This window comes from Schistocerca americana, chromosome 1 (genome assembly GCF_021461395.2).
Source record: "Schistocerca americana isolate TAMUIC-IGC-003095 chromosome 1, iqSchAmer2.1, whole genome shotgun sequence".
Taxonomy (NCBI): domain Eukaryota; kingdom Metazoa; phylum Arthropoda; class Insecta; order Orthoptera; family Acrididae; genus Schistocerca; species Schistocerca americana.
Genome location: NC_060119.1, coordinates 863,623,439 through 863,638,507, shown reverse-complemented (window position 1 = coordinate 863,638,507; position 15,069 = coordinate 863,623,439). Strand labels below are relative to the sequence as shown.

The 15,069-nt window shown below is 42.8% G+C and overlaps 1 long non-coding RNA gene across 1 annotated transcript in view; it reads right to left on the bottom strand.

Annotated features, from left to right (window-relative positions):
• LOC124613866 overlaps positions 1-13,950 on the bottom strand; it is a 119,824-nt gene extending 105,874 nt beyond the window's left edge. The window contains exon 1 of the long non-coding RNA XR_006979643.1: positions 13,905-13,950. This is a non-coding gene — a long non-coding RNA (uncharacterized LOC124613866). The remainder of the gene's footprint in view (positions 1-13,904) is intronic.
• Positions 13,951-15,069: the final 1,119 nt, after the last annotated feature.

Genomic DNA, 15,069 nt, shown 5'->3' with positions numbered 1-15,069 from the left:
CTAGCTCTCATTAGAAAACACAACAGACTGCCAACCTGCCCGCCAGTGAGCTCTCGCATGACACCACTGAAGTCACAAATGGCGGTGGTTTGGGGTCAGTGGAATGCACGCACAGGGCGTCTGGCTCGCTGTCCTTGAAGTAACCGATATGTAACAGTTCGATGTGCCACTGTGGTGCCAACTGCTGCTCAAACTGCTACTGCACTCGTTGAACAGTGCCTCCAAACATGTGTCCGACGTTTGTCTGGTTGAAGGCATATGCGACACTCATCGGTGAAGAGAACGTGATGCCAATACTGAGTGGTCCATTCGGCATGTTGTTGGGCCCATCTGTACCGCACTGCATGGTGTCGGGCAGATGGACCTCGCCATGGATATCGGGAGTAAAGATGCGCACAGTCTGAGTCGTAACACGACGTCCTGTGACTGCACGAAAAGCATTATTCAACATGGTGGCGTTGCTGTCAGGGTTCCTCCAAGCCATAATCCGTAGGTAGCAGTCATTCATTGCAGTAGTAGCCCTTGGGTTGCCTGACCGAGGCATGTCATCGACAGTTCCTGTCTCTCTGTATCTCCTCCCCATGCCCTAAAAACATCGCTTTGGTTCACTCCGAGACGCCTGGACACTTCCCTTGTTGAGAGCCCTTCCAAGCACAAAGTAACAATACGAACGCGATCGAACTGCGGTATTGACCGTCTAGGCATGGTTGAAGTACACACAACACGATCCGTGTACCTCCTTCCTGGTGGAATGACAGGAACTGATCGGCTGTCGGACCCCTCCGTCTAATAGGCGCTGCTGTTGCGTATCTCTGAACAGTCAAAGGGACTGTGTCTATGGTACAATATCCACAGTCAACGTCTGTCTTCGGTAGTTCTGGGAACCGGGATGATGCAAAATTTTTGTTGTTGTGTGTATATGGAAGAGTCTCAAGCAGATGTCGACGTAGCTAAGGCTCAGATGGCTCTGGGTTGGGTTGGGTTGTGTGGGGAAGGAGACCAGACAGCGAGGTCATCGGTCTCATCGGATTAGGGAAGGAAGTCGGCCGTGCCCTTTCAGAGGAACCATCCCGGCATTTGCCTGGGGTGATTTAGGGAAATCACGGAAAACCTAAATCAGGATGGTCGGACGCGGGATTGAACCGTCGTCCTCCCGAATGCGAGTCCAGTGTCTAACCACTGAGCCACCTCGCTCGGTGATAGCTCTGGGAAACTAACTGTTTCAGACAAAGCAGGAGATGTGAGGAAAATCTAGCTGCTTGGCAACAGTAACGAAAGAGATGTGAATCAGCTGATACGTTAATAATTAAGTAATAATTACTAAGTTACAACCTTTTCAATCCAAGTGCCTGTCTTAACTAGGTGCAGAGTACCTAAGACCCTTGTGAAACTATCTTTCAGCTGAGAATCACATTGTGACGGAGTGGGTGTGGCATGGAGAGGTGTCAGATTTACATAACTGAGACTGTCCTTCTAAAATAGCTATGTAAATGTTGGATTTGTTCCCTTTTGACTCATCATGATCAACCTTAGATGAATAGCTCTGTGAAATGGGTTAATATAGATTTAGACTGGCTGTTTCTGTTTGTTAACCGTTATCTAGAGGATTGATTCCTGTCGATGAGATTTACGGATGGAGTCTTACCTGCAGATGGTACAGTGATGAGAGAAATTTAACGGAGCAGCACCTTTAATCGATCATTCGGAGTTCAGTTTACAACTGTTAAGAGACGTTACAAGAACTCAAAGTTTTAATCCTGAAACCTTACTAAGATGAAAAGGAGGTTAAAGGAAATCTATTGCAACAAAATATTGGAGGGCCAAAAATAAAGGTAATCAACTTTGAATTACTTACATCAACTGTAAACTTAACCAAAAAAAGTAATGCAGACCTAACTATGTCATTCTGAAAACCATTGAAATTCTGAAGTAGACATGCTGAATGTGAGTAGATAGAGCTACGTATCCCTTTACTGCAAATCAGTTCAGAATGAAGGTGGAGGAACCTCTCACAATGGGCAAGGATACAGATATAAACCTGTCACATTCTTATGCGTCCCAGTGATTACCATTTTGACGTTAAAGCTGCATAAGTTGAAATGAATGGAAAGCTAATTGTAATAATCATGATATATAGTGCATGAACTGACAATTCTGAGCTATTCATGAATCAGCTTGACGCTTTTTTAGGGTTTTTTAACTTCTAATACAATGAAGTGAAGATTTAATTTTCTAGAGTGTATATATTATGGTTGCATGCTAGTGTCCCGACTCATTTATACAACGTAACTTCCTTTACACAGTTTGCAACGAGAGATATAGTGACTAGCAAGGCTGTCGTTGATAACATTTTATACACACAGCCACGCTACAGACTAATAATTTCAATCTACTTGCTAGTCATTTTACATGTCAAGCTACAGGTCTTTAGTATCACAATACTGACATAAAGAGCTACGAGAAACAAAACCAGTACGGTAACCTATCCCCATGAACCATGGACCTTGCCGTTGGTGGGGAGGCTTGCGTGCCTCAGCGATACAGATGGCCGTACCGTAGCTGCAACCACAACGGAGGGGTATCTGTTGAGAGGCCAGACAAACGTGTGGTTCCCGAAGAGGGGCAGCAGCCTTTTCGGTAGTTGCAGGGGCAACAGTCTGGATGATTGACTGACCTGGCCTTGCAACATTAACCAAAATGGCCTTGCTGTGCTGGTACTGCGAACAGCTGAAAGCAAGGGGAGACTACGGCCGTAATTTTTCCCGAGGGCATGCAGCTTTACTGTATGATTAAATGATGATGGCGTCCTCTTGGGTAAAATATTCCGGAGGTAAAATAGTCCCCCATTCGGATCTCCGGACGGAGACTACTCAAGAGGACGTCGTTATCAGGAGAAAGAAAACTGGCGTTCTACGGATCGGAGCGTGGAATGTCAGATCCCTAAATCGAGCAGGTAGGTTAGAAAATTTAAAAAGGGAAATGGATAGGTTAGATATAGTCGGAATTAGTGAAGTTCGGTGGCAGGAGGAACAAGACTTCTGGTCAGGTGACTACAGGGTTATAAACACAAAATGAAATAGGGGTAATGCAGGAGTAGGTTTAATAATGAATAGGAAAATAGGAGTGCGGCTAAGCTACTACAAACAGCATAGTGAACGAATTATTGTGGCCAAGATAGACACGAAGCCCACGCCTACTACAGTAGTACAAGTTTATATGCCAACTAGCTCTGCAGATGATGAAGAAATTGAAGAAATGTATGATGAGATAAAAGAAATTATTCAGGTAGTGAAGGGAGACGAAAATTTAATAGTCATGGGTGACTGGAATTCGAGAGTAGGAAAAGGGAGAGAAGGAAACATAGTAGGTGAATATGGATTGGGGCTAAGAAATGAAAGAGGAAGCCGCCTGGTAGAGTTCTGCACAGAGCATAACTTAATCATAGCTAACACTTGGTTCAAGAATCATGAAAGAAGGTTGTATACATGGAAGAATGCTGGAGATACTGACAGGTTTCAGATAGATTATATAATGGTAAGACAAAGATTTAGGATCCAGGTTTCAAATTGTAAGACATTTCCAGGGGCAGATGCAGACTCTGACCACAATCTATTGGTTATGAACTGTGGATTAAAACTGAAGAAACTGCAAAAAGGTGGGAATTGGGACCTGGATAAACTGACTAAACCAGAGATTGTACAGAGTTTCAGGGAGAGAATAAGGGAACAATTGACAGGAATGGGGGAAAGAAGTACAGTAGAAGAAGAATGGGTAGCTCTGAGGGATGAAGTCGTGAAGGCAGCAGAGTATCAAGTAGGTAAAAAGACGAGGGCTAGTAGAACTCCTTGGGCAACAGAAGAAATATTGAACTTAATTGACGAAAGGAGAAAATATAAAAATGCAGTAAATTAAGCAGGCAAAAAGGAATACAAACGTCTCAAAAATAAGATCGACAGGAAGTGCAAAATGGCTAAGCAGGGATAGCTAGAGGACAAATGTAAAGATGTAGAGGCTTATCTCACTAGGGGTAAGATAGATATTGCCTACAGGAAAATTAAAGAGACCTTTGGATAAAAGAGAACCACTTGTATGAATATCAAAGCTCAGATGGAAACCCAGTTCTAAGCAAAGAAGAGAAAGCAGAAAGGTTGAAGGAGTTTATAGAGGGTCTATACAAGGGCGATGTACTTGAGGATAATATTATGGAAATGGAAGAGGATGTAGATGAAGATGAAATGGGAGATACGATACAGCGTGAAGAGTTTGACAGAGCACTGAAAGACCTGAGTCGAAACAAGGCCCCGGGAGTAGACAACATTCCATTAGAACTACTGACGGCCTTGGGAGAGCCAGTCCTGACAAAACTCTACCATCTGGTGAGCAAGATGTATGAGACAGGCGAAATACCCTCATACTTCAAGAAGAATATAGTAATTCCAATCACAAAGAAAGCAGGTGTTGACAGATGTGAAAATTACCGAACCATCAGTTTAATAAGTCACAGCTGCAAAATACTAACGCGAATTCTTTACAGACGAATGGAAAAGCCAGTAGAAACCGACCTCGGGGAAGATCAGTTTGGATTCCGTAGAAATATTGGAACACGCGAGGCATTACTGACCTTACGGCTTATCTTAGAAGAAAAATTAAGGAAAGGCAAACCTACGTTTCTAGCATTTGTAGACTTAGAGAAAGCTTTTGACAATGTTGACTGGAATGCTCTCTTTCTAATTCTAAAGGTGGCAGGGGTAAAATACAGGTAGCGAAAGGCTATTTACAATTTGTACAGAAACCAGATGGCACTTATAAGAGTCGAGGGGCATGAAAGGGAAGCAGTGGTTGGGAGGGGAGTGAGACAGGGTTGTAGCCTGTCCCCGATGTTATTCAATCTGTATATTGAGCAAGCAGTAAAGGAAACAAAAGAAAAATTCGGAGTAGGTATTAAAATCCATGGAGAAGAAATAAAAACTTTGAGGTTCGCCGATGGCATTGTAATTCTATCAGAGACAGCAAAGGACTTGGAAGAGCAGCAGAACGGAATGGACAGTGTCTTGAAAGGAGGATATAAGATGAACATCAACAAGAGCAAAACTAGGATAATGGAATGTAGTCGAATTAAGTCTGGTGATACTGCGGGAATTAGATTAGGAAATGAGGCACTTAAAGTAGTAAAGGAGTTTTGCTATTTGGGGAGCAAAATAACTGATGGTGGTCGAAGTAGAGAAGATATAAAATGTAGACTGGCAATGGCAAGGAAAGCTTTTCTGAAGAAGAGGAATTTGTTAACATCGTGTATATATTTAAGTGTCAGGAAGTCGTTTCTGAAAGTATTAATATGGAGTGTAGTTATGTATGGAAGTGAAACATGGACGATAAATAGTTTGGACAAGAAGAGAATAGAAGCTTTCGAAATGTGGTGCTACAGAAGAATGCTGAAGATAAGGTGGGTAGATCACATAACTAATGAGGAGGTATTGAATAGAATTGGGGAGAAGAGGAGTTTGGCACAACTTGACAAAAAGAAGGGACCGGTTAGTAGGACATGTTCTGAGGCATCAAGGGATCACCAATTTAGTATTGGAGGGCAGCGTGGAGGGTAAAAATCGTAGAGGGAGACCAAGAGATGAATACACTAATCATATTCAGAAGGATGTGGGTTGCTGTAAGTACTGGGAGATGAAGAAGCTTGCACAGGATAGGGTATCATGGAGAGCTGCATCAAACCAGTCTCAGGACTGAAGACCACAACAACAGCCGGCCGAAGTGGCCGTGCGGTTAAAGGCGCTGCAGTCTGGAACCGCAAGACCGCTACGGTCGCAGGTTCGAATCCTGCCTCGGGCATGGATGTTTGTGGTGTCCTTAGGTTAGTTAGGTTTAACTAGGTCTAAGTTCTAGGGAACTAATGACCTCAGCAGTTGAGTCCCATAGTGCTCAGAGCCATTTAAACCACAACAACAACAACAGATGAAAAAAGGAACTGATGAATTTAAGAATTATTTGCGCTGGCATACGTAGTAAAACATGCGTAAATGGTAAATGTGGTACAGACTGCACTGTAGACGGTATCTATTTTTCAAACTAGTGTTGTAAAAATACCCAGTTCATTACACTACAAGGACTTAAATTCTTTGTTATTTATGTCATTTAAATATCAATGGAATCAAGGAGAAGACTTTTGTGCATACTAAGAAAAATCGACGAATACAGGATGAAATCGCATCATATATTATACTGCAAAATTGTCGATGAGGTCATGGAAACATTAAAATCTATGTACGTTGGCAAATAAGTCGTCTGGAAAGATGATATGGATTACCTGTTACACACTATAAATAATTGAAAAGGCAAAACAAAATTAAAGAAATGAGAAAAATACTTTAAATACAAAAAATGAGCTGAACAGAGGGCCTCAAGTTTTTGACTCTTTTAAAATCTTGACCTGTAAATTGTAGAAGGTATGGTCTGAACAGCTTCATATGTCGTTTACTTGTGTTTGTAATATTTTAAGTTGCTTATACAATGGTATCTTTTCATTGAGATGGTTTTCCACACAGACTTAACTATGCTGTTGTCTGGTCATTTTGTACCGTACGAGGATATCGATCTAGGCGAAAGTTCGGAGCTGAAGGGAGAATCATAGCTGTTGCGAGCTACACAGGGGTGCGTGCTCGCTGTCAAATAGTCAGACAGGCCACGCCACTAACCAGGTCGCGTCACAAAAACTGGTGTCGACGATCCCGACCGTTGTTTTTATGTACGACAAGCCCGAAAATAATTATATTGGATAACCCATGTTTATCGTAATTCAACGGTCAACGGGAGTTATGGAGAGCTATATGTCTGGGTGTTCCCTTCATGCCTCACGAGATGTTTCTGTTTAGCTTACAAGGGAACCTCCCCATCGCACCTCCCTCAGATTTAGTCATAAGTTGGCGCAGTGGATAGGCCTTGAAAAACTGAACACAGATCAATCGAGAAAACAGGAAGAAGTTGTGTGGAACTATGAAAAAAATAAGCAAAATATACAAACTGAGCAGTCCATGCCTAAGATAAGCAACATCAAGGATAATGAGCTCAGGAGCGCCGTGGTCCCGTGGCTAGCGTGAGCTGCTGCCGAACGAGAGGTCCTTGGTTCAAGTCTTCCCTCGAGTAAAAACTTTTCTTTATTTTCGCAAAGTTATGATCTGTCCGTTCGTTCATTGACGTCTCTGTTCACTGTAATAAGTTTAGTGTCTGTGTTTTGCGACCGCACCGCAAAACCGTGCGATAGTAGACGAAAGTACGTGCCTCTCCAATGGGAACCGAAATCATTTGATCGCAAGGTCATAGGTCAACCGATTCCTCTATACGACACTGGTGACGGCATATGCGTCACATGACAGGAATATGTTGTCGACCCACCAAACTTGTACACTTGGCGAATGGGTAAAAAGATTCTTCTACCTTGCCCGATTTAGGTTTTCTTGTGGATGTGATAATGACTCCCAAAAAAGCGATGAAAACATAAGAGTTTGTCACACAAACTGCAATAAATGAATGAAACAGTTTCACAGTCGCACAGTTTTCCCTGTGCTCTGTCAAAACATATGTTTTTAACGTTTTCAATTTTTTCCGTTTAGGTGTAGCGTTCCCATACTACGGTGCATTTACCTCGCATCGGACGGACAGACGGACAGACAGATAATAATTGTCTGAAAATAAAAAATTAAACTTTTCACTCTAGGGAAGACTTGAACCAAGGACCTCTCCTTCCGCAGCTGCTCACGCTAACCACGGGACCACGGCGCTCCTGAGCTCATGCTGTCATTGATGTTGCCTATCTTGCGCATGGACTACTCAGTTTATATATTTTGTTTATTTTTTTTTTCATAGTTCCACACAACTTCTTCCTGTTTTCTCTATTGGTCTGTGTTTAGTTTTTAAAGGCCTATCCACTGTGCCAACTTATAATTAAATCTGAGGGGGGTGCGATGGGGAGGTTCCCTTGTTAGAGACGGTTTGTCCATGTAGCGCATGCAGCACACGCTATAGACCTCGCGGTCTCAGGGACCCCGCAGCCACGCTGGACAATATTTTGGGCGAAAATTTACCGTTAGCAGTTTTGTAATGAAAATGGTAGTACTGTACAGCAGTACAAGTGGTTGTGCAACACTGGAAATAATGGCTAGGTGACATAAAACTGTGCGTATTTTCAAAGGTTTGAAAAATGCACTGGGTCAAATTCTACCGTATCTACGCACCGGGTGATTAAAAAAGAAAGAAAAAACAGATTTCAGTAGTTTATTACAGTCTCCCTATAAGAGATAGAAACACATTGCCCATGTCAATGGGTAGAGAAAGGCACAAAGTTTTAACGCAGATGAGCTGTTGTTTGTCTGTAACAACGCGGCGACTACTCAAAAAGAGAAATCATTTTATGCTTTGGAATTTGCGTGAAGTCAATTCACTGTTCGAGTGCATCGTCGATTCACCAAGAAGCCGCTTATGCACCAGCTGCTTTATGATTGTCATAAAAAATTCTTGAAAGTTGCTTGCAAATGCAAAGGGAGGAGCACTGTGCAGCCACGCACATTTGATGTAAATGTAGAGCATATTTGAGATGAGTTCGCACTAAGCCATCGAAAGTCCACAACACAGACACGCCAGGAGCTTCAATCGTGTTCTTTTGGAGCAAGAGTTACATTTCTCACGCGGAAGAGGTCAATAAAAGCGAAGCGATAGTTTCTTTTCCAGTCATGCCGCTGAATCAATCTCACAAGATCTACCAACAGCCAGCGTCATACTATTTTGTTTTTGAGGTATTGATTTGTTATAATGAAATTTAGAGATTAGGCGATCTGTGCAAGACAAAATATGTGATCTTTACTCTCAATTTTCGGTACTGGTATTGTATGATTTTTGTACTCCAGTACTGAAACTCAAATACTTAGGTTTTATGTAGTAGGTAAAAATACTCTCTCCATAAGCCCCATCGTTTTTTTATCGCATACTGAAACTGTCAAAACCGTGTCATACCCTTTCTTCTCGTTAGTGCACTGACGGTAAAAAAAAAAAAAAAAAAAAAATCGTAACACCAAGAAGGAGTTGTGCAAAATAAAGTTGGTAGTCATGTTTCCACGCGTAAAAGGTGATGTCTATTCAGATTTCGCGTCAGTCATCTAGGGCTGGCACTAGTAGCCCCATTATGAGCTGATTTAGGTTTTCCGTGATTTCCCTAAATCACTCCAGGCAAATGCCGGGATGGTTCCTCTGAAAGGGCACGGCCGACTTCCTTCCCCATCTTTCCCTAATCCGATGAGACCGATGACCACGCTGTCTGGTCTCCTTCCCCAAACCAACCAACCAGCCAACCCCATTATGAAGATACAAATCAGGTTTGCTTTAAATACACGCTGCAACGGTCGTGAGCGTTAGTTACCTTTGAGATTGAACATAGGGGGTTGTGTTAGTCGAGAATTCCTTTAAGGCGACGTAGTCGCTATTATTAAGATCTCACTGAGTTTGAACGAAGTCGTGTAAAAGGGCTACAAGAAGCTGGACGTTCTTTCTGCGACACTGCAGAAAGACTTGGCAGGAATGTCGCCACTGTACATGACTGCTGGCAGCGATAGCCACCGGCATCTACGGTCGCAACATGACCGGGCTGTGGATAGCCACGTGGCACTCCACAGAGGGATGATCATCGTGTTCAGCGTATGGCTCTGGTGCATCAGACTGCATCTGCAGCAGCAACGTGAGCTGCAGTCGCCACCTCAGTGACACAAGAACTGCTGCAAATCGGTTACTTCAAAAAAGATCCGAACCAAACGTCCTGGAGCGTGCGTTCCACTGACACAGAAGAACCCCAACCACCGCCATTTGCGACTTCAGTGGTATCAAGCGAGAGCTCATTGCAGGGAAGGGTGGATGTCTGTTCTGTTTTCTGATGAAAGCTGGTTCTGCCTCGGTGCCAGTAATGGCCGTGTGTTGGTCACAAGAAGGCCAGTTGACGGACTGCAACCAATCTGTCTGCGTGCTAAACACACTGGACCTACACCTTCTAACAACCCTACCACAACAAAGGTCAAAAATTAATTATGATTGTAGTATTGCTCACGCTGCTAAATATTGCATTTTCGGGCAACAACAAAGTTATATTATGTGGCAGGTGTCATTAGAGCACAGTTAATAAAGTCATTTCTTGAAATAATATGGATAAACTAGGCACTCATCTTTTCGTGTTTCCCACGCTGGTCTCGTTGTGAACTCGTGGCTCAATCGTCGAAAATCTAGGTAATGATGATTCCAAGCTCGGCTGCAAAGAGGCCTAGGTGTTATTCTGCGATATTCAAAAGTTTTATAGATGTGTTTCACAAACCACTCTTGAAGATTAAACTTTTGCAAGTTAGGACAATGGAGATGTAAATATGTAATCAGCACTCCGAATTTAAGTTACACTTCCTTTTTATTACTTTTGTTGCAATATCACGAAACTTGTTCCAAAACACCACTTCACAATATAAAACATACTTGAAAATATCTTCCTCGCTGTTAAAGTTCACATTTCATAAACTGACTACAATTTGCGTCTTTTTAACATGACGACCAAAGCTTGACTCTCTAATAACCGCTTACGCGCCCAAAAATCAGAGTTACAAGTACGTCAATGACCATAGTGACAAAAGAAAGAATACACACAAGAATAATATCATTGCAATGTATACATATCAATATATCGAAGTACCTCTACATGAATGAAATCAAATCTGAATGTTGTCACAGAAATATGTTAACTATTTTACAGAAACACAGTAGAATACTGCTGGTATCGAGAGATTGAGGTGAGGTGCCCTAATGGTTACGTAATTCAAGTACCATTACAACCTGCAGTTATGGTCTGGGGTGCGAGTTCGTGTGACAGCAAGAGCACTCTCCTGGTTATCCCACGCACCCTGATTGCAAAACTGTACGTCAGTCTGGTGATTCGACCTGTTGTGCTGCCATTCATGAACAACATTCCAGTACATTCCAAGTGCAGTCGGTATGGAACTCATGCCACAAACTGACATCCGGCACCTCTACGACAATGCACGCACGTTTTCATCCTTGCATTCAACGTTCTGCTGGCTACATTGGGTATTAATGTACCAGGATTTCACATTTGCCATGGCTTATCTCGTACTTACATTAACATGTGGTCTTGCAATGTTAATCACTTAAATATATTACTTAGACAAATGTATCCACGAAATTTCATTACTGTACGTTAATTATTGTTTAGTGTTGCGATTTTTTTCCATCAGTTTATTAACTGAAGCATGACAGATAAATGAAATTAGCACACGACATCGTATGTACGTGTATAATTATGATTACAAGATGTAAATTTTGTTGCCTTTGTCCGAAGATTGGTCTCATACCGTTCTCCACGATATTCTGTCATGCTCGAGTCTCTTCCTGTCTCCACCATGCATCAGTCATTTGAACCCGCCTACTACAGCGAAACGGTCGTCGTCTACATTCGCCCCCTCCTCTCCTCCCATCATTACAAAAATAACAATTCCTTGATGCCTCAGGATGTTTCCTGCCAAAATATCCCTCCTTTTTCTAAATTGTGCTATGAATTTATTCCCCTCCCTCTTCCCCTAACCGAATCTATTCAGTGCCTATTTATTTTTTATTCGGTCTAGCCATCTAATCTTAAGCAGACTTCTTTAGGGAGACGTAGGCTTATAAATACACTGACATGTTCGAGGAGGACAAACAGAACCTCAGGGAGATGTACATATATAAATATACTGAAAAGTTCGGAGAGAACAATAGAGAGCAACTTCAAGCAAGGCAGTTACGTCACGTACAACAGTCCAACCAGATAGTTCAGTGCTGTGTACGAGAGCAGTGCTGCATGAGTTGTAAAGTTCACGGCGGTGTCTACAGGAAAGCACCTAACTGGCGTAGACGATAAGAGCTGATACTATGTGCCAAAATTAAGCGTACGGTCTGTCCTTCGGCTGTGGAGTATCGTCTCAGTTGTGCGGCTGGATTCGTGATTTCCTGTCAGAAAGATCACAGTTCGGTAACTGACAAAAAGTCGTCGAGTAAAACAGAAGTAATACCTATCGTTCCCTATGGCAGTGATATATATAACCGATTTAGCAGACAGTCCGAGTTGCCCCCTAAGATTGTTTGCGGATTATGCTGTCATTTACCGTCTTATGACGTCATCACATAATCAAAACAAATTGCAAAACGATTTTAGACAAGATATCTGTATGGTGCGAAATTGACCTTAAGTAATGAAAAGTATTAAGTAATCCACATGAGTACTAAAAGGAATCCGCTAAATTTCAGTTACACGATACAGCACGCAAATCTAAATGCTGTAAATTCAACGAAATACTTAGGGAGTACAATTACAAATAACGATCGAATAGATAATACTAATGAGCGTATGGCATTGGTGGCCGGGAGACCCCTTGCGGGGCGGTTCAGCCGCCGCTCCACAAGTTCTTTAACGCCACTACGGCGACTTGCGAGTGAATGAGGATGAAACGATGATGAAAGACACCACCCAGTCATCTCAAGGCAGAGAAAATCCCTAACCCCGCCGGGAATCGAACCCGTGACCCCGTGCGCGGGAAGCGAGAACGCTACCGCAAGACCACGGGCCGCGGACAGCGAAGAGATAAATTTGTGGGTTAATCAAACTAGAGACTGCGGTTTAAAGACAGAACTCTCAGAAAATACGACAGGTCTATTGCAGTGTCTGCCTACACTACGCCTGTACGTCCTTTTCTCAAGTACTGCTGTGCGGTATAGGATCTGCATTAGATAAGATTGACGGAGGACATTACAAAAATTCAGAGAAGGGCAGCTCGTTATGTATTGTCGGGAAATTGGGAGAGAGCGTCTCGGATTTTATACGTCAATTGGGGTGGCAATCGTTAAAACAAATGCGTTTTCGTTCCGACAGGATCTTCTCACGAAATTTCAACCACCAACATTTTCCTCAGAGTGCGAAAATATTTCCTTGACGCTCACCTACATAGGAAGGAATGATCATCATAAAACAAATAATAGAAATCAGAGATTGCACGGGAAGATTTAAGTGTTGGTTTTCCTCGCGCGCTTTTCAAGTGTGGAACAGCACGGAAAGTTTGAAGATGTAAAACTTTGAACATAGCTGCTAAGGTTCAGTGACCGTGTCAGAATTATATTGGAACAAATAAGTCCTCGGTCACAAATATTAAGTCAAAATTGACCTGGTTTCGACGCTACTATGAGCTTCGTCTTCAGAATTAGACAACCGTACTAAAACATATTAGGTATATAGTACATTAATAAAATTAAAGTTTGTACTGACTCGAAAAGTTGCAGTACTTACAAGTCACATATTAAAAAAGATCTAAGCCGGAAAGGCGAGGTCATAAACAGTTGTGAAATGGCGAGCCGCTAAGGGCTGCTCGTACTGTGAACAAGGGTTGCAACAAGACTCTAATTCTGAAGACGACGCTCATAGTAGCGTCGAAACCAGGTCAATTTTGACTTGATATTTGTGACCGAGGGCTTATTTGTTCCAATATAGTTTGAAGATGGTTAGATGAACCCCCTGCCAGGCACTTAATTGAGAACTGCAGAGTAGTCATGTAGATGTTAAAGCAACAACTGATAGCTGTGATCTGATACAAAGTAGGAAGCCTTTTGTCGAAGTAAGGACATGCCGCAGTTCTAGAAACGGTCATAGCCACGATATTGTTCGTCATGAGAGCAGTCACACTTAAGACAAAATATCACGAATAACTCGCACAGGATCTGCACGTGTGGGAAGGCTGTAATGTCAGCTGAAATGTGACGCGAGCGGTGACAGTACCTGCATTACAGCAGGCAGCGCGGTGCAGGCGTTGCGGCCCCAGCTAGCGACCCACCTGTGTTCGGCCGCGGCGTGCAGTCTGCAGCGTCCAGCCGTTCCTCAGCCACTGCCTCGGCGGCGCGCGCCCACGTCGTATTTATAGCGCCACCAGCCACCAGCAGCACACAGGACACGCCGCTGCCATTGTCTGGTCGCTGCAGCAGGTGGCGTCCGCCCATGAGCAATGCCAGTCGGCAGCTGTTCTCTGCAGGGACGCGTGTCCCACTGCACACACCGTGGCCAAAACAACCCTGAAGTACGTCATTAAGCCAAAATCGGGACATACAAACAAAATACTTATATGTCATCTAAAGAATGCTTCATAGACTACAGCACACCTTTGGATACATTTATAAAGCTGCTGGGAATTCTCTCTCAAAGAAATAATTTCTCCGGACAAAACATTACGAGGCCTCCGAATGCCCCCGAATTTTTTATGTGGCATGTCTGAAGGTGGGAATTTGAGGAGATGGAACCTGGAAAAACTGAAAGAACCAGAGGTTGTAGAGGGCTTCAGGGAGAGCATTACGGAACGATTGACAAGAATGAGGGAAAGAAATACAGTAGAGGAAGAATGGATAGCTTTGAGAGATGAAATAGTGAAGGTAGCAGAGAATCATGTAGGTAAAAAGACGGGGGCTAGTAGAAATCCTTGGATAACAGAAGAGATATTGAATTTAATTGATGAAAGGAGAAAATATAGAAATGCAGTAAATGAAGCAGGCAAAAACAAATACAAACGTCTCAAAAATGAGATCAACTGGAAGTGCAAAATGGCTAAGCAGGGACACCTAGAGGACAAATGTAAGGATGTAGAGGTGTCTATCACTAGGGGTAAGATTGACACTGCCTACAGGAAAATTAAAGAGGCCTTTGGAGAAAAGAGAACCAGTTGCATGAATATCAAGAACTCACATGGAAACCCAGTTCTAAGCAAAGAAGGGAAAACAGAAAGGTGGAAGGAGTATATAGAGGGTCTATACAAGGGCAATGTTCTTGAGGATAGTATTATGGAAATGGAATGGGTAGATGAAGATGAAATGAGAGATATGATACTGTGTGAAGAGTTTGAGAGAGCAATGAAAGACCTAAGTCGAAATAAGTCTCCGGGAGTAGGCAACATTCCACTAGAACTACTGATAGCCTTGGGAGAGCCAGTCCTGACAAAACTCTGCCATCTG